This window comes from Cryptomeria japonica, chromosome 9 (assembly GCF_030272615.1).
Source record: "Cryptomeria japonica chromosome 9, Sugi_1.0, whole genome shotgun sequence".
Classification (NCBI taxonomy): Eukaryota; Viridiplantae; Streptophyta; class Pinopsida; order Cupressales; family Cupressaceae; genus Cryptomeria; species Cryptomeria japonica.
The window spans coordinates 716653550-716677698 of NC_081413.1; the positions used below are offsets into that span (position 1 = coordinate 716653550).

Consider the following 24149-nt stretch of genomic DNA (forward strand, 5'->3'; position numbering starts at 1 on the left):
TGGCGTTCTTCATTTTCCCTTGTTGTGAGACAATGTCTTTGTCTTTTGCATGGCTTTGGCCTCAAATTTGTAGGCTTCTCCAAAAGTGGAGATTTGGAGGAAATTCATATCTTATCGAATGTACAGTTGCAAATCTGACTGATACTTGAGAATGGGATTCTATGTGGTCTCTTCAATGGAGTAGCATGGAAACTAGGGTGTTTAAGATGTCATGTACTCTTGTGCAAATTTGTCCTTCATTTGATGTTGTTGTGCAACCTTGATGCATTGGTCCTAGCAATTACCTGACATAGTGGTTGGTCTCTTTAAGAGCTGCAACAAAAACCCTTTGAGGTGCCTAGACATTGTGACGTCATGTCCTTGTGGGATGCATAGTAGTTTCGCCACTATTATTTGATAAATAAGGAAAATTTCAGAAGGGTGAAGGTAATCTTGTTTATCACAAAGTAGGAGCAGAGAAGATTAAGCCAGTTATCTAGAGCATTAGCTTTGATGTTTCCTTTGAAATTTTGGATATGGAGATTGAATTGTACCTTATATGGTGCAAGACTGTTGAAGGGTTTCAAAGACGTGGAGCCTTTTGTAGGATGCTGCATGTGTTCAAGGAGAGGGGCAAAATGATTGATATTGCTTGCTCTATCATGTTTATACTGTTGTTCCAACTCTTGTTGCTACTGTTACAATACCTCTTCAATCATTCTTTGGAGAATATCTTTAGTTGGAATCAGTGAAGTTCTGTTTGGCATCGTGAGTTGCTGGGGAGGGAGGCATGCAGAAGGGTCACCTTGTATGGATGGGCATTCAAACTGAGATATGATACAAATGCAGGCCTCGATACCAATTGGTGTGATATGAAGTGGAATAACTTTGATACTACTGATCTAGGGCCTCGGATGGAACCTGGAATTTAGACACAATCAGTGTACTAAATATCTTACGACAGAAGCATAAACATCGAATGACAAAGGCTGAAAATTAACAGAATGCAAATGACAATGGGAAGAACTTAAGAAGGATTAATAGAACAACTTAGATTCATCAATGAGAACTGTATGCAAAATTTTCCAATGCATAAGCCTTGGACGTGATCCAATAGGTTGGATGCGTTGAATGACTAAACCATCCTGTCCACCAGAGTGACAAAAATCATTGTTGGAATCAGCAAACTATTTTTTTTTTTTTTCAAATAATCTGAATTTATTTGGGAAAAATCAGAATAGTGTTAGGGCCAGGAAAAAAATCAGAAAAATTGCCATAGAAATCAGATAAAACCACTAATAATTGTGGACCAAAAAATCACAATTAAAACACCGAAGAATCAATCATAAATCAGGTTGACTGAATAAATAAAAAATCACGATTTTCAAAGATAAAATTGGCAAAGGGGTTGAGTGAGTGGCAATTAATTAGGATAAATTGGCGATCTACTATTCTGTCTACCACTAATTTCTCACTTTTCTAGCTTGTACAAAGAATGAGAATGGTTGTTTACCATAATATTCATGAGGAGGGTGAAGGAGTTCTTAGGTAGTTACAAGACTGCTTGCAGCTTTGATGAATGCTAGCTTCAGTGATGAGATTCCCTTGTCTTGCTGTTTCTCGGGAATGGTGTTGCAACTTGCAATTCAGAACAGATGCCAGCAGATGTGTGCAGCAAGATTGGAGAGGAGTTAGATTGTGACATTCCTGCAATGAGTTTTGCAGGTGATGACAAAGTTGGGATAGAGCTGTGAAAGCCACTGTGTGAGTGCTGATTGAGTTATGCACTCTTGAGTGTATCAAATCCTTTTGGATCAGTGGATTTCTTTGAGATTCCTGGGCATCTAAGGAAACTTTATTCACTAAAATTGTTTTTCCAAGAGCAGAACGTTAAATAAATGGATCCCATGTTAAAGTCCTAAAGATAGATTTACAAACATTCCAATTTCTTTTACAACTACTCTCTTTTGTGTACCATTATAATTTATTTTTGAAACAAATAAAAAACAATCCTTACTGAAAAACCCAGAAAGACCCAATTCAGATGATCCACTCAATAGTTTTTGAGGATGGCATGAAATCTTTACTCATATAAACAAAGAATATTCCCACATTTCAAAGCCTAAGCTATTCATTCTCAATAGACTTTTGCATTATGTCATTAGGGCTAACTTTTACTGTTAAAATAGGGGGTTATCTTGTTCAACATCTCCTTGCTTTGCTCCTTCATCCTCAAGTAATGCTGGTCCTTCAAGAACTACTACACTTCCATAAAAAACTAGGGCATATTTTTAAGACTTACACCATTGTTACTATAATTTTGAGTGGCAGCACGGTCCTCAACCCCACCCACAGGATGAGACGTCTTTGCACCTCTGGAAACTATGTGTGTACCTCTTCTCCCCTTATGAGGAAATGGTTCGAGGGGGACTGTGAACACCCAGGCTCATAAACAACCACAAGAGAACTGAAAAAGACACCAGACTGGAAAAATCCCACTAAACCCAACATATACAAAAAATTAACAGAAGCAAACACAAAAAATTTACACCAACATAACCAAGGACACCAAGAGAACCAACAAAGGAAGAAAGCACGACTATGGAGTTTGACTTTTATCTCCATGGGTTTTGTCTTTTGGGGGTATTCGTCATTGGATTGAATAGATGCTGGAGTAAGAGATATATGCTTTCCTATGATTTTGTTTTTTGCAGCAAGTTTTGGCCCTAAAATTGAATCCATATTTTGATTGCCCTTGGAGGGAGATAGGTTTTTTTTGCATCAAAAATTTTTATTCTTGAATATCTCCAATGACTCGGCCTTGTTTGTTATTAGGGGCAAACATGAGATAGATGACCATGCTTGTGGCACAATTTGTAATTAAAGGGGATATTTCTGTAGTCAACAAGCGTTTCCATAGTCAGTACCCATCATCCTAGCAACGTATTGTCTAGAAACTATCACTGCTAATCCATATCCAAGGTTCATTTTAATCAAATTTTTAGAAATCTCAAAGAATTTCAAAGTTTTGTTAAAAGGATTATCAGATCTCATTAGAACAGAGAAAAGCATCCTAGAATAAAATGTATCCAAAGCTGCACATCCAAAAGTTTTTTTTTTGATATATAAAACTTGGTTTAAGATCCAAGAACCAAGAAAAGGGGAACTAGAATGTTATAGGCCCATGGCCAACAAGTCGATCACATGATTAGTGGAATAACCAAAAACTTATCCACCAACAAAACTATCCTGCAAAGAGTTAGCACAACTAAAACAATGGGATTCTGTGGATACTTATATTGCCGATTTTCAGAGGTTGTCAGTTTTGGTGACAAATATTTCAGAGAGGAGACTTGTTCTCTTTATAGATGGTTAATCTGATCCTTTGAGGGGATGGATAAAGACATTCAATCCACCTAATCTATATGATGCCATCAAGAAGGTTAGGGACATGGAGACCTCCACTTCTAGGAGCAAATTTCAGTCAAAGGGATTCCCACACAAGAAGTACAAAGATAAAAAATACTTTAGGGAATCAAATCAGTCAAGGCATGAGACAAACAGATTGGATGGTGATCATCTGAATGATCTTAGGAGGAAAAAATTATGCTTTCATTGCAGGGGGCCATGAGATCCATCTCATAAGTGCAGTGTGAAGGCAAAGGCTGAGCAAATAGAATAATTTTCAGTTGATGAATCAGTTTCAGATAAATCAGATCATCATTCATATTCTAAGAGTAGTGGAGATGAGAGTTCATCAAAGGGCTTAGAGAAAGCATAGGGTTGTTATGGGACCATTGCGCAACTCTCTAGCTTTCAAAAATTGAGATCATTTAAGGTTAGAGGTGCTGTTCAGGGGCAGTAAATAATAATTCTTATTGATACAAGTGCCACCCACAATTTCATTGATGAGGGCCTTGTGGCCAAGAGAGGACTCCAAACAAAAGAATTTGAGGGGTTCAAGTTAATGGTAGCAAATGGGTATAAGCTCACTTTCACTCGCATGATTTCTAATCTACGCATATAGTTGGGGGAGTATGAGTTGAAAGATGATTTCTATGCAGTGAATATAGGAGAAACTAATGTGGTCCTAGGAATATATTGGATGAGGACACTTGTGGAGTTCACAATGAATTTGCAGGCTATGAAGATGAGATTTGAGTCTAATGGGAAAAAGATAGTTCTTAGAGGGATGTCAGATAGCGGTTTGAGGGTAGTATCCCTTAGAAGGATGTAGAGGCTAATTAGACATGACTAGGTGGAATGGGTAGAAGAGTGTATTGTAATTCCTACAATCATAAATTAGTAGAAGAGTAGCATTGATGTGTTTTTTAGACACCTCTAACACAAAATAAAATACCAACATATTTTACCCTTTCTTGAACAAAATCATCTCAGATGTTAAATATATGATCAACCAAGACGACTCCAAGGTTCCTAATGTCGGGTCTCGATGTGTGGATAAACTCAATGGTTTGATGTGATTTGTTGGGTTCACAAAGGGACTTATGTTGAATGCATGATTCTTGGAACTTGATCATCTGATATTGCAATCTTGTTATGCTTTCTCTCCTAAACTAACTTGAATTGGAAAAAAAAGACAAAAGGGGAAGGGTTTATGAAAACTAATCTACTTCTAGGCATGTAAGTAGTGAATGACTTGGTGAAACTCTATTAGACTTTTCTTTGACATCAATGAACAACTCCACAAAGCTTGTGCGATCTTCTAAGGTAAATACATGATGTTCAAACTACCACCAACAACATAGACACCTTCAAGGCAACACATATCAATGTGTGAATAGCAATTGAAGTTAAGCTTGAATAAGGATTCTAGTTGACCACGTAAGGGAAGTTTACAATCAGCAAATTGCTAGTAGTATGGATATGCGAATTTCACCATTAAGCATCCACAAAATCTTTCATTCAATTAACCAACATTAAAACAAATGAGAAGTAGAGACCATGCAACATGTTGAATCAACATACGAAATTCACCATAAATTCAATGCAAAACAATGTCTGTTTGTTGTGACCATTTCACACATCGCCCCATTAAAATGGGGACCCCCTCTTTTTGCTCGTTTTTTCTCGTCCTTCTCTCCGTTTTTTAGGGTTTTGGTTTAGTATGTCAGTCGTCTGGACTAGGGTCAAGCCTTAGGGTTTCCGTTTTGATGTTTTCAGGCCAGAGTCCAGTCAATTTTGAAGCTTGTTGAGCTTCCTCCCGTAGGATGCAATTTTGAAATGAGGTAAATTCGTCAGAGGTCAAGTGGGTTGGTCTAGTTTCAGTTGGAATTTTGAATGCAAGTCCAAAATTTTGCCTTAGTGTTGATGATGGGATTATGAATCTTTGCCCGGGTGATTTTTGACCAAAATTTGAAAATTTTAATAATTGATCCCGAGTATTGGAAAAGTCTTATTGTTGCCTTGTCAAGTGGTTAAAACTCTAAAATCATGATATTTTGGCCTGTGGAAGCAAAATTGCTCTTGTCCCTCAGTCAGGGACCAGGGCGAAAATGGTATCTTTATGCATTTGGTTATTAATTTGTTTCATTTGTCTTGTGCAGGGACGCCAAGGGATATTTTTGAACACGAATTGAAAGATTTGGAAGATTTTTGAAGCTTAAAATGGCGAATTTTTGGAGTTTTAGGACAAATCGCTCCTGTCCCTCAGTCAGGGACCAGGGCGAAATGTCTTGTCTGGACCATTCTGACTTCATTTTGATCAAGCTAAAGCGTCAAGGACGTGATGGAAGATGGAATTAACGTGATGGAACGCCAGGACTTAGTCATTTGCGACAAAAGGATGAACATTTGCCCTCAAGGACAAAAATCGCTCCTGTCCCTCACTGAAGGACCGGAGCTTGTTTCTCAAAATTTTACTGTCCTTGCAGGATCAAGACGATTTTTGGATTAGAAGAGATAAAGGGAGGCATGTTCTTTCCGTTGAATATAATTTGAAGAAATTCACAAACATGGAAATATGCCAGGGACAAAAATCACTCCTGTCCCTCACTGAAGGACAGAAGCTTAAAATCCAACATTGCCTTGTCCTTGCAAGATTTCAACAATTTCACGATTTGAGGAGAACCAAGGAAGTACATCTTATCAGTTGAATATAACTTGGAAATGTCATCATGAGGAAAATGGACCCCAGAAGCAAAATCGCTCCTGTCCCTTAGCCAAGGACCAGGGCGAACTTTAATGGTAGCTCCCGTCCCTCTCCCAGGGACCAGAGCGAATTTCCTTATAAGGCAAGTTTTGGGCAAAAATCAAGTGAATATTAACTTTGAAGCAAGCAAAGAAGGTGTAATGAACCCGTTGAAGATAAATTGAAGATTGCAAGACACCGAAGTGAGGCCCATATTTGCCTAGGCGCTCTTGTCCCTCAGCCAGGGACCAGAGCGATTTCTTCCTTAGATCAATTTCTCACCAAGTTTAAATGAATTCCATGCCAAGGATGAATGAAAGGGTGCATGACGAGTCCGTTGAATATAGTTTTAAACATTGGCAAAGTGTGATTGAGCTTGCAAATGAAAGTTCGCTCCTGTCCCTCAGCCAGGGACCAGGGCGAAATCAAGTATATACAATGTTTCCTTCAAGTTTAAAGTCACTCCAAGTCAGGGTACAAGGAAGCAATGATGTTTGGAATGCCTCGACAAAGAATGAAGTTACAAAGACCGCCAAGGATGAAGGATTTGCACTATATGCCCAAATTCGCTCCTGTCCCTCAATCAGGGACCAGAGCGAAATCTCTAAGTATGCTTAAATTTTGAAGACCATGTTCGTTTCAAGTGTTCAAGAAGGATCAAAGGACATCGTTTTGCACTGTGAAGACAATTGCAAGTTGATAGGAACAAGGATGAGCCCAAGACACAAAAGATCGCTCCTGTCCTTCAGGCAAGGACCAGGGCGATATTCACTACACTGGCCAGTTCTTTCAAAAATCACGTCAAGGTAAGGACGTACAAGGTTGCATAGGATCAAAAAATGTCTTTAAGAGGATGATATGCAAGGAACCAAACGTCAAAAGGTGATTAACTTGAGCAAGGAGACAAATTCGCTCCTGTCCTTCAGTCAAGGACCAGGGCGATATTCACAAAATCAATCATTCCTTCCAAAGATCACCTCAAAACGAAGTTACACAAGGTTGAAAATGTCATTTGAGGGGTGTTGAACAAGAAGTTAAGGTTAAAGGATGACAAATTTGGGCTAGAACACAAAGTTCGCTCCTGTCCCTCACCAAGGGACCAGGGCGAAAATCACTCAAACATCAAATTTGCCTTGTAAAAAACAAGTAAAGTATGCGGGGAATGAATGGATAAAATCGTTATTTGCCTTGTGATATAGATTGGTGATCAAAGAAACAAGGATCAAGGAGAACACTAAGTTCGCTCCTGTCCCTCACCAAGGGACCAGGGCGATATTGACCTTAAGAGGCATTCATCCACAAAGTTGAATCGATCAAGCTCGAGATTCATAACAAAGATGCCAGTTTCAACGTAGAGATGGTGGTTTTGAACGTAAAAGGCAAGAGAATCAAGGCTAAAATGCTAATTCGCTCCTGTCCCTCTCCCAGGGACCAGAGCGATATGGTTTGTATTTTTACATTTCCCATGATTTGGCGCTAATGAATTTTTGAATTATTTTAAATGCTAAAAATCGATAAAATTTGAAATATTTAATTAATTGGCATTTAAAAAATTGCGCAAGACATTTAATTAATTATTTTTTGCCTTTAAAAATCGAAAAAATTAATTACAAGGGCATTAATTAATTAATTAATTAATTCAAAAAAAAAGGGTGAGCGCTTGAATTTTAAATCTTATATTTTTACAAAGTCGGCCTTGATTCTTTATTTAAAATTTGTTTTAATTGCCTTATTTTACAAAGTCGGCCTAGAGGTAATTGAGAGGGTGAGCGCCTATAAAGGGGAGGTGAATTATTTCATTTTCAAATCATCATTTAAACCTTCATTTGCATGCGATTTGGAGAAGACAAAGAGAAGTGTGAATTTCATCAAAAGGAGAAGTGCGAAACATTATCAAAAGGAGTGCGAGTTTGGTTCAAGTGGAGCGAACTTGCCATCAAGACATTGAAGACCCCCCCAAAGGTGGCGAAGTTGCTAAGGAGGACGTTCATTTGAGGAAGATCACGTTGAAAAGATTCAAATTTTGATTTTTGCCTAGGCGAATTTCCTTGTTTTGCATTTTTAGAGTTAGTTCGCAAGTAAGGTATGGCGAAGTCTTCCTTTGTTTTTGTTTTGAATTTTGATCGTCATAAGCCTTAAATTTTGAATTTTGAAATTTTGAATTTCAAGTAGCTCGATCGTATTTAGGAAATGGTAACTCAAGGACTTATCATGAAGTTTCATAAATTTAATCTCTAATCTATAGTTATACATTGCAAAATCTATTACTTATTATGAAATGTTGTGTAGGTGTTACAATGGCGACCCCGAAGACGGGAGCATCCACCAGTCGTCCAGCTCTCATGAAGGAAGATCAAAAGAACGAAGAACTGGAGACCAAGATCGTGTCTAAGTGGAGCAACATTGGAGATACCAACTTGGGCAACTTCAGTACGAAGAAGTTTCGAGAGGTCCCTTATATTGGCAAGCCATCACCTGTCGCCAGGAGGATAATTGAAAGTGGCATCATTAAGGCGGCCGGCTTCCCTCCAGCAGTCCAGTGCCATGAGTTAATGATCGAGTGCGCTCTCCATTATGATCCTCAGTCCAGAACGATCGTGTCCAAGGAGGGAAACACTTTAGCTTATCTTTCAGAGGAAGCTATAAGTGAGGCTTTCCATCTTCCAGAGCACAGAGATATGGTCTACAAAAGCATAGAAGGAGCCAGGTCCATGTACGAAGATGATCCAGATGCTTGCCTAAGCATCATCAACAAGAATTGGCTACTTAAGAGTCGTCCTCGCCTGAGCAAGATCCCGAACACACCACATAGGATCGACTTTCAGGAGGAGTACAGAGATTTGATAACAATGCTCAACCAAGTCACAGGAGCCTCTCAAGCCTTCTATTTTGAGAAGTGGATGTTCTACTTCATCCAAGTGATAGTTCAGGGAAAAGGAACAATTCATTGGGCTAGAATGATTAGCCATTGCTTGGACGTACAGTTAAGGCGACTGAAGGCTACCAAGTCTTTCCACATGAGTTCATACGTCATATATGCCTTGATCAGGAGCTTTGAGTACGCAGGACTACCTCACAGAGGAGTGATTGGAAGAGGACCCGGCGAGGTCAGAGTTTGTGATTCCTATGTTCACTTGCATCATCCGCCAGGAAGTAACTACAAGTTAGTTAATGATACCTTCACGATGAACATCACAAGGACGTTGCAAGGCGAGATTCACAATAGACTATCACAGGATGCACAAGAGCTAGTAAAGAGGTACGGTGCTTGGTTTATCCAATTTCCGAAATTTACTTATATCAGAGTCCATGGATGTCCTTCACCTCCATACATGTTGCCGAGATATCCGACAGACAGAATAGTGTTACTTGAGGTAACTAGACAGTTGGCAGCTTATGCGAAGGCATTCAGACACAGACATGGAAATGGAGTTCCTGTACCTATCATATTAGGCAATTCAGTTGAGGTGTGTCCTAATGCTCTAGCCATGGATGACGCAGAAAAGGAGTTAGCTTTGTATTCTTTTTCATTCTTTGCCTTGAGAGAAAACTTTGATCCACATGGATATATAGAGGAGACAGTCGGTAGGAAATATAAGCATGAGTTTCAAATAGAAGATTTTATGATGAATCTCTTAGATGATCTTGAAGTGAAAAGAAAGATGCATTCTAGATTGCCTTTGGATTTCATTAGGAAGTGCAAGATTTACAGAGTGGCCGACCAAGCTCAGGACAGTGGCAGACATCTCCAATCATCCTATGATCGAGAATGCAAAACAGTGAGGTTAGATTGGAATGAGCCTGAGATTGTGGATCTAGATGCTTTGATGGCTCCAGTCTTGTCTTGTACTCGTAGATGGGTTGATGTGCAGCATCAGAAGTTGAGAGAACAGGGCATAGCTATGACTTTCACCTTGGAAGAGAGACCAGCTGAAGGTGGAGCAAGTGTAAGCGAAGGCAATCCTAATCCCAAAAATACAAGTGAAGGCAACCTTCGAAGCGCAAGTGAAGGCAATCTCCATCCTAGAGGTTCGAAGAGGAAAGAGAGACCTGAAAAAAGAGAATCTTCCAAGAAGAAGCAAGAGGCCAACCGAGATCGTTCATCCGGTACGTCTTCTCGACAAGAGAAGAGGACATTTGAGATAGAGGAGTCTGTGGAATCAATGGTACAGAACGATAAAGAAGGACAGGCACCTCGAAGGTCACCAGGGGGATCTATCCAGGATAATGAGTTGCATGAAGATAGAGAAGATAATGAAGTAACATCTCCTCCTAGAGAAGAAGAATTGCTGAAGGAAATACAGTTAAAGAAACAAGATCAGCCATCCCAGATTGGTTAAAGGAAAGACTAACGAAGGTAATTGTGATCGAGGACGAGGACAATGTGATTGATTTGGAGAGCCTTGTTGGACATTCCCAGGAAGTGATAGAGAAGAGGAAGGCCACCAAGATGTCCAAGATGATTAGAGATGAGAATGGATCCAGAAAATTGCAGATAGCTACACCGGCAGTGGACAAGTATGAAGGTGAGATCCTTGCAGAGGAATATGATGTAGAAACATTTGAGCTTGGTCCACTCACAGCCGAGCAGACACTAGATGATGCCACCGATTCATTTGAGGCATTGAAAGACAAGCTTAGAGAAGAAATGGAGAAAAATAGGAAGCTTGAGAGAGAGGTCGGTGCATGGAGAACATATTTCAGCCATCTCAATCAACCTTTGGGACGTCAGGATCCAGCAAGATCACCCGTACAGGCACTTCCCCTTCAATCAATTGGTGAGGCAGAGAGAGTCAGGAGTGTGGTTCAGCTTATGGGCTTATGGATTGACAAATCTCATACAGTTGCCGTGGAATTTGCAACAAGGATGATGCAGACTATTCACCGAGCTATCCAGGTTCTTGAGATCATCCACAACTTGATGATAACGGTAGCTGCTTTTGCTCATACCAAAGATGTTATCATTCCTGTCTTGCAAGTAATCAGACAAACATCAAGGAAGGTCCTAGCACAAGAAAAGATAATGGATGGAGGACCTCATAGTTTACTTCAGTGGTCGACCTTACTCCAGATGAAGGAGGTTCTCTTCGAGGACATCAGTACAAGATGCAGTCATGTTGAGGAGGTCATCCACCCGATCCAGGACAGAGTGTTTGAGGTACTACGTACCATTCTTGGCAGGAGGATCGAAGTTGAGACAGATGTGGATTTACAGGAATTGGAGGATAGAGTCAAGGTCATCTTTTGCAAGGATGCTAATGTTATCACAGATGAGCAACGGGACCAGATGTTTGCTACCATGCTCCTGATTGAGAAGACTAAAGAACTTGAACCTGGATGGGACGCTGCTCTTCTCAAGGCATTTGATCAGGTCATCCACTTAGAAGAAAGAATGAGGAATCTTCCCGAGATTCCAATTGCTGAGATCGAAGGAATCGTATCAAGATTCATTGCATATGCTAAAAAGGAGCATTGGAAAGGGAATAAGATTCTAGATGAGAGGTTGTTATAGATGACATGGCACCTTAATTGTCATTGGTCTATGTCTCCTAAATTTTTGTGCCAAATTTAATATTTGGCTATGCATTTAATATTGTTTAGTAAAAATGAGGCTATTTGTAATAAACCCTAATTAGGGTTTAGGTGTCATAATCTTGGCCATTGATTTTCTTTCGATCTGGACCGTTTATTGTAATTGAGGATGCTATTTATACCCTCATTTCTTTTCATTTTTGTAATCAGAGAGTTAGAAATTATTGATGTATTAGAGAATTAGAGATATTAGAGATTAGAAGCAAGTTATTTTTGTAGCAAGATTGAGCTTTGAGGAAGGAATTTCAAACAATTGTTGTACATGATGGCTTTGAGATCAATAAAATATTGAAGTTATGGTGTTTTATTGCTATTCTTGTGGTTATCTTCATGGTTGTTCATTTTCTTGAATCATTCTCAATCAAAGTAGTGTGTTAATTTGAAGGACAAAGTGTTGGACTTGATCTTTGGTAGGATTCGCTTTCCAAACCACTAGCTTCTTGCTGATTGTAAGAACGCCTTGCGTGGTCGACTGGAGATATTTGAATCGCTCAAACCTTCAATCATTGTTGTATCTTGGATATGTACCTTCGTGGTAGTGTCCTTGATCTTTGATGTATTGAAAAATCATTTGTTACCTTAGAAGATCGCATCAATTTCAATTGAGTTGTTAATTTATGGCAATATTGGAGTTGGTAGAATCTCACCAAGTCTCGTCCGCATTGAGTCATTCTTAGGGTTAGACTAGATTAGATCTCTTGCAAACCCTGCTTTTTGATATTTTTTAAAGCTTGTTTAGTTTAGGAAAATCTTCGGAAACGTAAGGCCCCTTGATGACACAGCAATCACAATGACCACTGGTGCTTATCCACACGTAGAGACCCTACTAAAAAGAACATTGGAGTCATCCTAACTGATCCTTCTTGCGATATCTTCAGCAGTTAGAGACTTTATTCAAGAGAGGATAAGATGCCTTTGGGTATTTTATTATGTGTATGATTGTGTACAAATGAAAGCACTGAGCTTTATATAGACTTCTCATTACAATTCAATGGCTTGGATTGATTCAAGATCAATGGTCAAGATTACAAGATAAAACCCTAATTAGGGTTTGTTACAACCACCATTACATTGACCAATGGGAGATGAGGTTAGGTCAGATAAATAATATTTGATGTAGCACCATGTGTCACTTATTCCCTCCTTGAATGAATGCTGACTTAGAACCCTTTGATTGAACGAATGGTGATTGGAATGCCATTTCAACTTGCCTTGTAGACTTGATCAACTCTTAAACAATCTTCATGATGTTTGGAATTACTTGTGATACTTTGCATTTCATCCTTATGCTAGGGAATTCTCCTTGAACTATTTCCTCCTTAACATTCTTTGACTTTGAGATACCTTCATAATGTGGAATCCCTTGTGCTCATGTCTTGGATTTGTCTTTCCTTTATTTGTTCATCATCATGGTGAAGTCTTAGTCCTCATCTTTGCTTTTTGTAAATCCTTGTCTTGAAATCCTCTTCCAATCCTTGAAATGTTGATCTTCCTCATTCGCATTTGTGATGTTGTCCTTGCAATATGCTTGTAGAGTCTTTTGTATTTGAACCTTGATTCCTCAAAATAGTATTGTTTGAGTTTCTTCATTCTTGCATTTCACTTGCTCATTATCTTGGAGTTGATCCTTTATCATCAGTTGCTTTGAAGTGTTGAGCCCTTGGTATCCCTGCAAGTTGCATCGTCTTTGACCTCAAGCCTTGATCATCGTGCTTCCCTTCCTTGTAGCAGACCTGCAGAACAAACAAATTTTGAATCAAACATTGATGGGATAAACCTTGTTTCAACCTTGGTGGGAAATCGATCCTTGTAGGGACTAATTCAGTCTTTGAAATTTATCGTTGTCTTCATGATCATTTTCTCATGATGGAAATTCAAAGGTCATAGGGACTCCCCGCTCTTAGCAAATTTCACTTAATTTTGATGCCTTATCCTTGGAGTGGAGAATCAATGGGTATAGGGACAACGCCAGTCCTTAGTAATTTAACCTTGTAATGCTTTTCATACCCTTGGGTGGAAAATCGAACCCCATTGGGATCCATCGTCCTTGAAAATTTTGTGTTGATTTGGTCACCATGGAGTGGAAATTCGAATCCTATTAGGACACTTCAATGTTCCTCACTTTGTCCTCATTCCCAATGGGTAAGTTGATTGTTATTCCTAAGTGGAAAATCGTACCCCATAGGGACCTTTGCTCCCATCCTTTGTCCCAGCTTGTGATAGGTAATTTGAACAATTAATTTTCCAAAGTTAACTTAGGTTCTGATATCAATTGATGTTTAGCTTCCTAAAATCAGAAAATTGAACTACGCAACACCAATTCTGGAATATGTGAAGGTCTTAATCCAAATTTGTAAATTTTGCCTTCAGGAAACCTGATTTTTAGACTTAAGAATGGTCTTATTTTAATTTGTAAGACTGAAAGTGTCCTTCAACCCAGAAAATTGAATAGTGTTGCAACCAAAATTGCTGCCTCAGTCTGATTTCTGAGTACAAAAGTCTGAAACTTAGTATGATCAGCTGAATGTTGTTCTTCCACTTGTGCGATTCATGTTGCTAATGCAATCTGCATTTGTATGAATGGGACTGATGCGATTTTCCCTTGAGATGATAGCTGGAAATGGTGCTGGAAATGATACGTTTTCAGCTTGCAATGTCGCCTTCAGCTGGGCTGCAAATCGTCTTCACTATGGTGTCTTTAATGCCTTAGGCAAATTCGCACTTCTTCCTCCCTTCTTGCTGGCATAGATGATTCTGACCCCCCTCTCTTCCAGCTCTCTTGCCGTTGAATCAGCAAGGTAGGGAAAAACAATATGCATAGAGACAAATTTCTCCTTGAAACACTTACGTTGCTTTTGCTTGCTTACCTGCATGTTATTTATTCTTACCTCATTTTGTTCCATTGCACAATGAATGTGGATAAATGTCATTTCACTTTGTGGAAAATTGAGGTCCATTGGGACTTTTGCTTTTAAGGTGGAAATTCCAAGGTCATCGGAACTCTCCACATTCCTTTATTGACTAAGCCCTAGGAGTGGAAAAACATGGGTCATCGGGACTAATGTATTTTTTGCCTTGTAAACTTTCTTTCCAAGTGGAAAAATGATCCTCATTAGGACTCATGATTTTTGCTTAATTCACTTTACTTTGGTCACTTTTCCCTCAACTGGAAAAACCTGAGTCATGAGGACTTTCTCTTTCCTTGTACATTTTCATTTTATAAGCCCAGTGGAAAAAAGACCTCCATGGGGACTTTTAATTTCCTTTGTTCTGGCCTGAGTGGAAATGCTTCAGTCATCGGGACTTCTTACAATAACATCTTCATTTGCTTGTAAACTAAGTCTTGGAGTGGAAATTCGACCTCCATCAGGACTTTACTTGTCCTTAACCTTAAATAAGTGATTTGATGCTCAAAATGGAGTGGAAAAACGTCCTCCATCGAGATTAATTTGTTTTTCATATGGATTTCAAAGTGGTGAAATGCATTCCATCGAGACTTTGTTGATTTAACTTAACTGCTTAGTGGAAAAACGTCCCCCATCAGGTTTTGGTTGATTTTCGTGCTTTTTAAGTCCAAACTTACCCGATTTCATCAATCCATGTAGTGGAAATTCTATTTCCATCGAGACTTTGTGAATTTTCCCAAGTTTTCAAGTGTGGGAAATAGAAATCCATCGGGACTTTGTACATTTTTGGGTTCATTTCACCTCTTAGGAGTGGAAAAACGACTCCTATAGGGACTTTTAACATTTTCACACAAATCTGCACAAGTTAGCAACATTTTAATCATTTTTCGCTCAAATTTCTAAGGCAAAGTGAAAAATTGACCTTAGAAGGACAAATTGACACGTTAAAGTGACTTGACACTTAAGATCATTTCCTTGCAATTTGACAACCTTTTGCATCATGTTGTGACCTATTTAACACATCGGCTCATTGCAAATGGGTACCCCCAGTGGTTTGCTTTTAAGGGTGTTGGTGTAAATAAATATTCATTATGGATATTATTACACTTTACTTAAGTTAACTTAGAATAATGCATCTCTTCGTAGTTTGGATTTGAGACACTTAGGGAAGTGTGCACATAGGGATAGAGCTTGTAGGAGAAATTTTGTTGTTACACTCCACATTCGGTGGGTCATCCACCTCTTGTGGAATATTATATTATTTCTCCTACCTACCCCTAGTATTGCTTACCTACCCTTGTTTCTCATTTTGCCACATGTCATGATTGTGTGTTCGTACATCCATATGGTCTTGCCTATATAAGAAGGCCTATATTCATTGTATTGACTAATCCAGTTGATCATTTTCATATTGATGAGAATACAGTTTGTTCTTGTCATTCTTTTGTCTCTATTTTTATACTTTTCATTGTGCCCTTGATCTTGGCAAAATCTCACATGGTATCAGAGCCATTGGGGCTTCATTGATTGGTTTTTGGAGACATTGCGGAAGGCTTCTATTTTCGGATCTGAGGAACTGCGTTTTTTGGAGGCATCTTAGAGCGTTTTTGACCTCACCATTGCGTTCGGGAGGCCGTTTCCATAAAAATCGAGTATAAATTCGACCTATTTTGGCGAAAATCGATTTTTGGGTGTGGAGGAAATTTTTTGCCCGATTTGGGCGGTACGGTACGGAATTTTCGGATTTTTTTCAAAAAAAATAAAATATTTCTTTTCTGAAAATTATTTTCCAGTTTGAAAATTAAATTTTTTTTTTTTTGAAATCCGTACCTTCTGCCCAGTCAACAGTGCACAGTCAGCGCCTAGTCAGCGTTTTCTTTGGAAATTTTTACACCCCTCTCCGTTGAGCAGTTTGGATTTTTGGGTCAACTTTGAAGGCCCATAACTTGCTCAATTTTGCTCTTTTTTGGGTGCAATTTTTTTTGATTTGGGCTAATTTTTTGTGCTCTTCGCAGTGGTGTGGTTATTTTCTGGTTTTGGTGCATAGGTGTTTCGAAATTTTCGGATTCTCTCAGCTGTACCTGTCCAATCCTCAATTCTGCAACTTCAAAGGCCTCGTTTGAGCTCATACGACCTCCTTTTCAGGTGCCGTTTTTTTTGAAAGTGCATGTTTTTTCATCTACTTTCATAATCTATGATCAGATTTCAAAGATTTTAAGTAAAAATTGTACTTTCAGATATTGGTCTTATTTGGCCTATTTGGTACTTGTAAATTGCTTGGATCTTAGTTTAGATCTCTTGCATTATTAGTCTGAGTCTCTTTTGGCCTTATTGAGGCAGTTGTAAAACTGAAATCAGAAGTCCACTTTGTCATTTTTTGCAAGTGGCCCATTGTACATGCACTAAGTATAAAGTGCCAAATCATCACTTTTGGGGGGGTTCTTTGATTGAGTGAATTTGGGGGGGTGTCTTGTGTGATTGTGCCTCTCTTCGTGCTCTTTCATTTTTTGTTGCAATGAGTCCTTATAAATTTCCGCCTTTAACTCCACATAATTATGCATCATGGAAAATTAAAGTATGGAGTAAATTAATGGAAAAGGGTCTCACGCATTACATAGATGGAACAATAGCAGCACCACCTGATCCTAAGGCTGACCCTAATGCTCAATTAGAATGGCTCACTAAGAATTGCATGGCTCTTGGAACTTTGCACAAGTATGTATCAGATGACCTCATCTTTCATATTGAAAAGTGTACTACAATCAAAGATGCTTGGGATATGTTTCAGAAATTGTATGGTCAAGTTGATGAAATCAGAGGTTATAAGATTGACAATGAGCTCACCAACTTGGATCCCAAGAGTTTTGATACAATCCAAGATTATGTCACCAAAGCAAATGAGCTAAGAGCAAAGCTTAAGGATTGTGGAATTGACAAAAAGGATGCTTAGTTAATATTCAACTTGTTGGACAAGCTTGCACCAGAATATGCAGCATTTGTGTCTAGCTTCCAAACTCATCGTTTGACAGTGGGGAGTTCCTATGTTATGCCTTCATTTGATGTTTTCACAGAAATGTTGATATTGGAACAATCTAAGTTGTTGAACATGGGGTTTCTCAAGTCTTCAAAGTCCAAGGCTTTGGTGGCTAATCAAGGGAATCAAGGAAGTCAAGGCAAAGATTCCAACAAGAAGAAGAAGCAATCTAAGTCACAGCCACAACAGGAAACAGGACAATCATCCTCTCCATCTCAAGGCGATTTTTCATCCTCTTACTCATTCAAATTCTGAAAGTAAGCTATGGCATGAGCAGTTTGGTCACCTCAACTACCGCTATCTTCAGCAGCTCAGCACTAAAGACATGGTCACAGGTCTACCTCGAATCAGTTTTTCAGAGGGTGTATGTTTAGATTGTTCCATGGGCAAGCATCCCGAAGAGAAGTTTGATAAGGGGAAAGCTTGGAGAGCTTTGGAAGTTCTTCAACTTGTTCACAGCGATGTATCAGGTCCATTTCCAACACCTTCATTTAGTAAGGCCCGCTATGTCCTCACTTTCATTGATGACTACTCTCGCTTCACTTGGGTCTACTTTCTCATTCATAAGAGTGAAGTATTTGATAGATTTCAGGACTTCAAGACTCGTGTGGAGAAGCAATCCGGGAAAGTGGTCAAGATTCTTCGTACAGATAATGGAAGGGAATATGTGAACAAGAGACTTGAGGATTTTTGTACATTTGAGGGGATTGATCTTCAGCATTCTATCGCATACACTCCACAGCAGAACGGAGTTGCAGAACACAAGAATAGAACTCTCAAAGAAATGGCTAGCTGTATGATTCATGCACGTTCTCTTGATCCCGCCTTTTGGGCAGAGGCTATCAGTTGTGCCACACACATCCAGAATCGGGTTTGTCACAAAGCTTTGCAAGGTATTACTCCTTTTGAAGCTTGGGTTGGTAGGAAACCGATTGTGAGACATTTCAGAGTCTTTGGGTGTCCAGCATGGGCTCGCATACCTCCGCAAAAATGCAAGGCATTGGAACCTCAGAGTCGGCCTTGCATATTTGTTGGATATCTTGAGGATGTTAAGGCATATAGATTGATGGATCCGGAGACACATGAGGTGTTCATTGAGAGGAGTGTTCACTTTGAGGAAAGTTCTCCTAGCTTAGCCTCTCTACCTCCTCCACCTTCCTCCATTGTGGATAGTGATGCTAGTGATTCAGATGATGAGACTCCTTCAACTCCGACTCGCAGGGTTACACTTCCGTAGGGTCCACATGCCGTTGAGGAGCCTCGTTCTCCACCTCCATCTAGACCTCATTGGGCTCGACAGACACTTGAGTCTGCGGGTTCTCTTGTTGGGGATCCTTCAGATACACGGAGAACTCGATCACAGCATCAGGATCTACCACATGCATTCATTGCTACCGCTTCCGATCCACAGACATTTAGGGAAGCATCAGGGGTTCCTGAGTGGGACCAAGCTATGGAGGAAGAGTATAGTTCCTTGATGAGGAACAACACATGGGATTTAGTCCATCTCCCTAAGGGGAGAAAGATGGTTTGATGTAAGTGGATCTATCGGACCAAGTTTGCAGCGGATGGTAGTGTGGATAAGTACAAGGCTCGACTTGTTGCGAAAGGTTTCTCTCAGGTTGCAGGTGTTGACTATACTGAGACCTTTGCGCCCGTAGCCAAGATGAACTCCATTCGCTTGACACTTGCTATTGCTGCAGCTCATGGTTGGGTTGTACATCAGATGGATGTGAAGAGTGCTTTTCTTCATGGTGATCTTGATGAGGAGATTTATATGGAGCAGCCATAGGGTTTCATCTAGGATACTTCTTTGGTTTGCAGACTAAGGAAATCTCTCTATGGTCTTAAGCAGGCCCCTAGGGCTTGGTATGCCAAGATGGATTCCTTTCTTCTCTCAGCAGGGTTCACCAGGTTTCATTCCGATCCGAATGTCTACATTTTGCGACAGGATGACTCTCACTTGATACTTGTGCTCTATGTTGATGACTTGATCATTACAGGGAGTACTACATCCATCATTAGCAGGGTCAAATCTGCTTTGCATGACAGATTTGCTATGACTGACTTGGGTCTTTTGCACTACTTTCTCGGGATAGAGGTTTCACAGTCACCTTCCGGGATTACACTATCGCAGCCCAAGTATGCTCTTGATCTACTTGCACGCTTTCATATGGCTGATTGTAAGCTTGCCCCAACTCCCTTTCTTTCAGGAGTCAAGCTTGAGGCTCAGTGTTCTTCTCCACCAGTTGATGCCACTTTGTATCGTCAGCTTGTGGGTAGTCTCATCTACTTGACCCATACACGCCCTGATATTTCATTTGTAGTTGGCATGGTTTCCCGCTTCATGCAGGAACCACATGAGCTTCATTGGAAAACCGCCAAACGCATCCTTCATTACATCCAGGGTACACATCACTATGGGATTCACTATGCAGCAGGCACAGGACTTCGCCTGGTTGGTTACACAGACTCCGATTGGGCTGGCGATCTTGATGATCGTAAGTCTACTTCTGGTTACAGTTTTCACCTTGTTTCCGACCCCATTTGTTGGCAGAGCAAGAAGCAACATGCTATTGCTCTCTCTTCGACTGAGGCTGAGTATCGAGGCGCTGTTAATGCAGCGACTGAGACCATTTGGCTTTAGCAGATTCTCACAGAGTTTGGGTTCACCACTCCACGACCGACAATTCTACATTGCGACAATCAGAGTGCTATTGCAATCTCGAAGAACCTGGTCCAGCACCAGCGGAGCAAACACATCGAGATTCATATGCACTATATCCGAGAGCTCATTCAAGAGCAGGTCATTGATTTGCAGTATTGTCCTACAGCGGAGCAGGTTGCAGACATATTCACCAAACCTTTCGCTGAGAGTAAGTTCCAGCAGTTGCGAGCTCTCTTGGGGGTGCAGGATGTGTCATTAGGGGTGGTTAGCTGACTTCTCCTTCCTCTCTTATGGGGGGGACTTTTTCCTCTTTGAGGTTTTGTCCTTCTTCTTTGAGAGTCTTTTGTACATTCATCTCTCTTTTGGTGGGGAGTTTTTTCCCACTGGGTTTTCTCCCTTTCTTCGTTTGTGAGAGATTGCATTGCATGGTTTTGCTTGCATTTGCATATTGTACATGGGTACCTATCATGGCCTAGTAGCTGGGACCCATCTTGCATTGTTGACTTGAGTCTTCATTCCCCTAAGTTGCACTTAAGGGGGGGTGTTGGTGTAAATAAATATTCATTATGGATATTATTACACTTTCTTAAGTTAACTTAGGATAATGCATATCTTCGTAGTTTGGATTTGAGACACTTAGGGAAGTGTGCACATAGGGATAGAGCTTGTAGGAGAAATTTTGTTGTTACACTCCACATTCGGTGGGTCATCCACCTCTTGTGGAATATTATATTATTTCTCCTACCTACCCCTAGTATTGCTTACCTACCCTTGTTTCTTATTGAGCCACATGTCATGATTGTGTGCTCGTACATCCATATGGCCTTGCCTATATAAGAAGGCCTATATTCATTGTATTGACGAATCCAATTGATCATTTTCATATTGATGAGAATACAGTTTGTTCTTGTCATTCTTTTGTCTCTATTTTTATGCTTTTCATTGTGCCCTTGATCTTGGCAAAATCTCACATAGGGTTTTGTGTAAGTGTTGCAATTTCATAATTCTCTATTTTCAAGAGTTTAGAGTTAAGAGTTTTTTCAAGAGTCGCCTTGAGCCAAATAGAGAAGTCATACCTTGATCAATGTCTAGACATCACCAAAGCACTCAGAAGGCACAAAGGATGAAGATCGCAATTGCTTTGAGTCAATTCTGACAATTTGTTATTTTTTAGAAATTCTGCTTTTTTTTGCTTTTTTGCTTTTTGGCACTTTGGGCCCAATCTGAGAAGCAATTTTTTTGGCTTGCCTTTTTCTTTTTTTCTTTTTTGAAAGTAGACCTAGGGTTTGGTTCCTCACGTCATGTCATTAGTGCCCATGTCTTCAGAATCGAAAAATCATGTCTCTAAGTGTAAAAAGCTAGGGTTTGTTCCAGAAGATCAAAACATGGTAGATTAAAACTTGTACATGTCAATGGAATAAAGGTTGTGTTGATGTGTTTTTTATGCACATGCGAACACAAACTAAAATACCCCAAAGTATCTTATCCTCTCTTGAACAAAATCTCTCAAATGTTGAAGATTAGCTTAAGGATCACTTGAGAAGACTCCAAGGTTCATGAATTTAGGGTCACTACGTGTGGATAAGCTCATTGGTTTGATGTGATTATACTGGAATCACAAGGGGACTTACGTTTGAATTGCTTGAACACTTGGTTTGCTGGAACTTAGATCATTTGATGTTGCAATATGGTGATGCTCTTTGATCCTAAACTAGCTAGAGTTTGAAAAAATGGCAAAAGATGAAGGGTTGAGAGAGTTTATTCTAATCCTAAGAATGCAAGAAGATGAGTGAATGACTAGATGGAATCCTATTGAGCGAGGTCTCACCATCAACTTGAACAATTTGACACAAGCTCAGTGCAATCTTCTAAGGATATTTCAAAGTTATTTGAATCAATACCATCAAACATCGATCACCATTCAAGTTAATGCATAAGCAATGAATGTAGAATGATTCGAAGTTAAGCTCATATCATTCCAGTTGACCACACAAGGCATGCTTACAATTACTAAGAGACTAGTGGTATGGACAAACGGATTCCACACGAATACATTCAACAAATTCCTCCACTCAATTTAATCAACATGAAAGCAAATTGAGAAGCAAAGACCATGCGAGTTGTTGAAATAACAAATCAAATTCACCATAACTTCAATGAAATCAATTGTTCTTTACAACAAAGTTTGGCAACAATCTTTGCCTTCTCCTACTCTAACTTATATTCTAATTTGGCTATTCTTTTAAGCTATCTATTATTCTATTCTATTCACTATTAACTATTAGCTAACTGTTAACCTTTACAAATGGAGAGTTTGAGCTTTTATAGAGAGCTCATTTACAATAAATGGCCAGGATTGAATCTCCATCAATGGCCAAGATTTTACAATGAAACCCTAATTAGGGTTTGTTACAACAAACTCTTCTTAGCCAATGAGAGAATTACATTCAGAGAGGGTGGACCAATAAATGTTGAGGGTAGTTACATTGGAGTTTGTGCCTTTATATATGAGCTTGATTCATTGAACTTGGATGTGTTGATGTGGACCTCTTTGATTGGTGGAGGTAGTGACTGGGACGATGACTAGGATTCCACCTTTATCCTGCACTTCGTAGACTTGATTTGATTCATCATCATGAAGGGATATTTAGAGATATCTCTTGGTACTCAACATTATTCAGTTGCTCAATGTGATGATGATGATGAGAAGCGAACTTTGATTAACTCTTCTGAAACTAGCTGCTTCTTCAATCGTGCTCGATTGTAGGTCTTGTGATGACTCTGGTTGATCTTCCTTTATTTTCGACATACTTGATGAATGATGCAACTGGTTGAATGCAAATCTTCATTGTACTGACTTCAATTCATGGATTCTCGAAGGGATTTCAAGATTGCAAAACATCCTTCCATCATGTAGGTTACGCTTCCTTTATGTTCTTGTGCCTTGAGGTACTTGGATGATTTCTCCTTTGCACCCCTGCAATCTTTCCATGCCAATGTGATAGAATGAGAACCTTGAAGATATCTCGCTCTATTGCTTACAGATATTGAACTATTTAAAGTCTTTCAACCTAGTAGCATTTTGAGTCTTCTTCATGCAATTGAGGTGGTGAGAGGCTTTTAAACACTTTGAGATCTTCTCCTCCTTGATGTTCTTGTGTTTGCTGATGAAGCTTCTTGAAGAGGTTCTCCTTGTATTTTGCTTCATCTCCTGCAAAACAAACAAGCAAGTATCAAATACACTTGATAAATAGGTTTAATAAGAGCATATAAAGAGAATTCACCTTCCTGGAGGGACACTTGAAGTTGCTTTTCGCTCTTAGAGAGGAGCTCTTGAAGTTTACTCCACCCTTGATGTTCATGAAGTTGTCCTTGTCTTATTCTTCTTCATTTTCTTGAACTTCGCTCATACCCTTCAAATTGTGAAGTTTGCTCATGTAGGTCAAATCATGAAGTTCACTCTTGCATGTTGAGTTTGTGAAATTGAATATGAAATTCGCTCGTGCATGCTAATTCATGAAGTTGAGATTTGCTTGTGTAGGTTTGAAGATGAAGATTGCTCTAGATGGTGTGCACGTGAAACTTGTTTCAATCACCTTGCTTATTCATGAAATTCGCTCCAATCTTCTAAGTCATGAAGTTCACCTTTGTAGAAATTCGCTCCAAATCCTCAACTCTTGAAGTTCGCTCCAAGGTGGCAACTCATGAAGTTGTAAGATCCGCTCCAAGGTGGCAACTCATGAAGTTGTAAAATTTCGCTCCAAGATGGCAACTCATGAAGTTGTAAATTTCGCTCTAAGGCGTGTGCACATGAAGCCT

The 24149-nt window shown here is 39.6% G+C and overlaps 1 protein-coding gene across 2 annotated transcripts in view; it reads left to right on the forward strand.

The window, feature by feature from the left end:
* LOC131035285 (uncharacterized) overlaps positions 1 to 24149 on the forward strand; it is a 58333-nt gene that overhangs the window by 1362 nt on the left and 32822 nt on the right. The window lies entirely within an intron of this gene.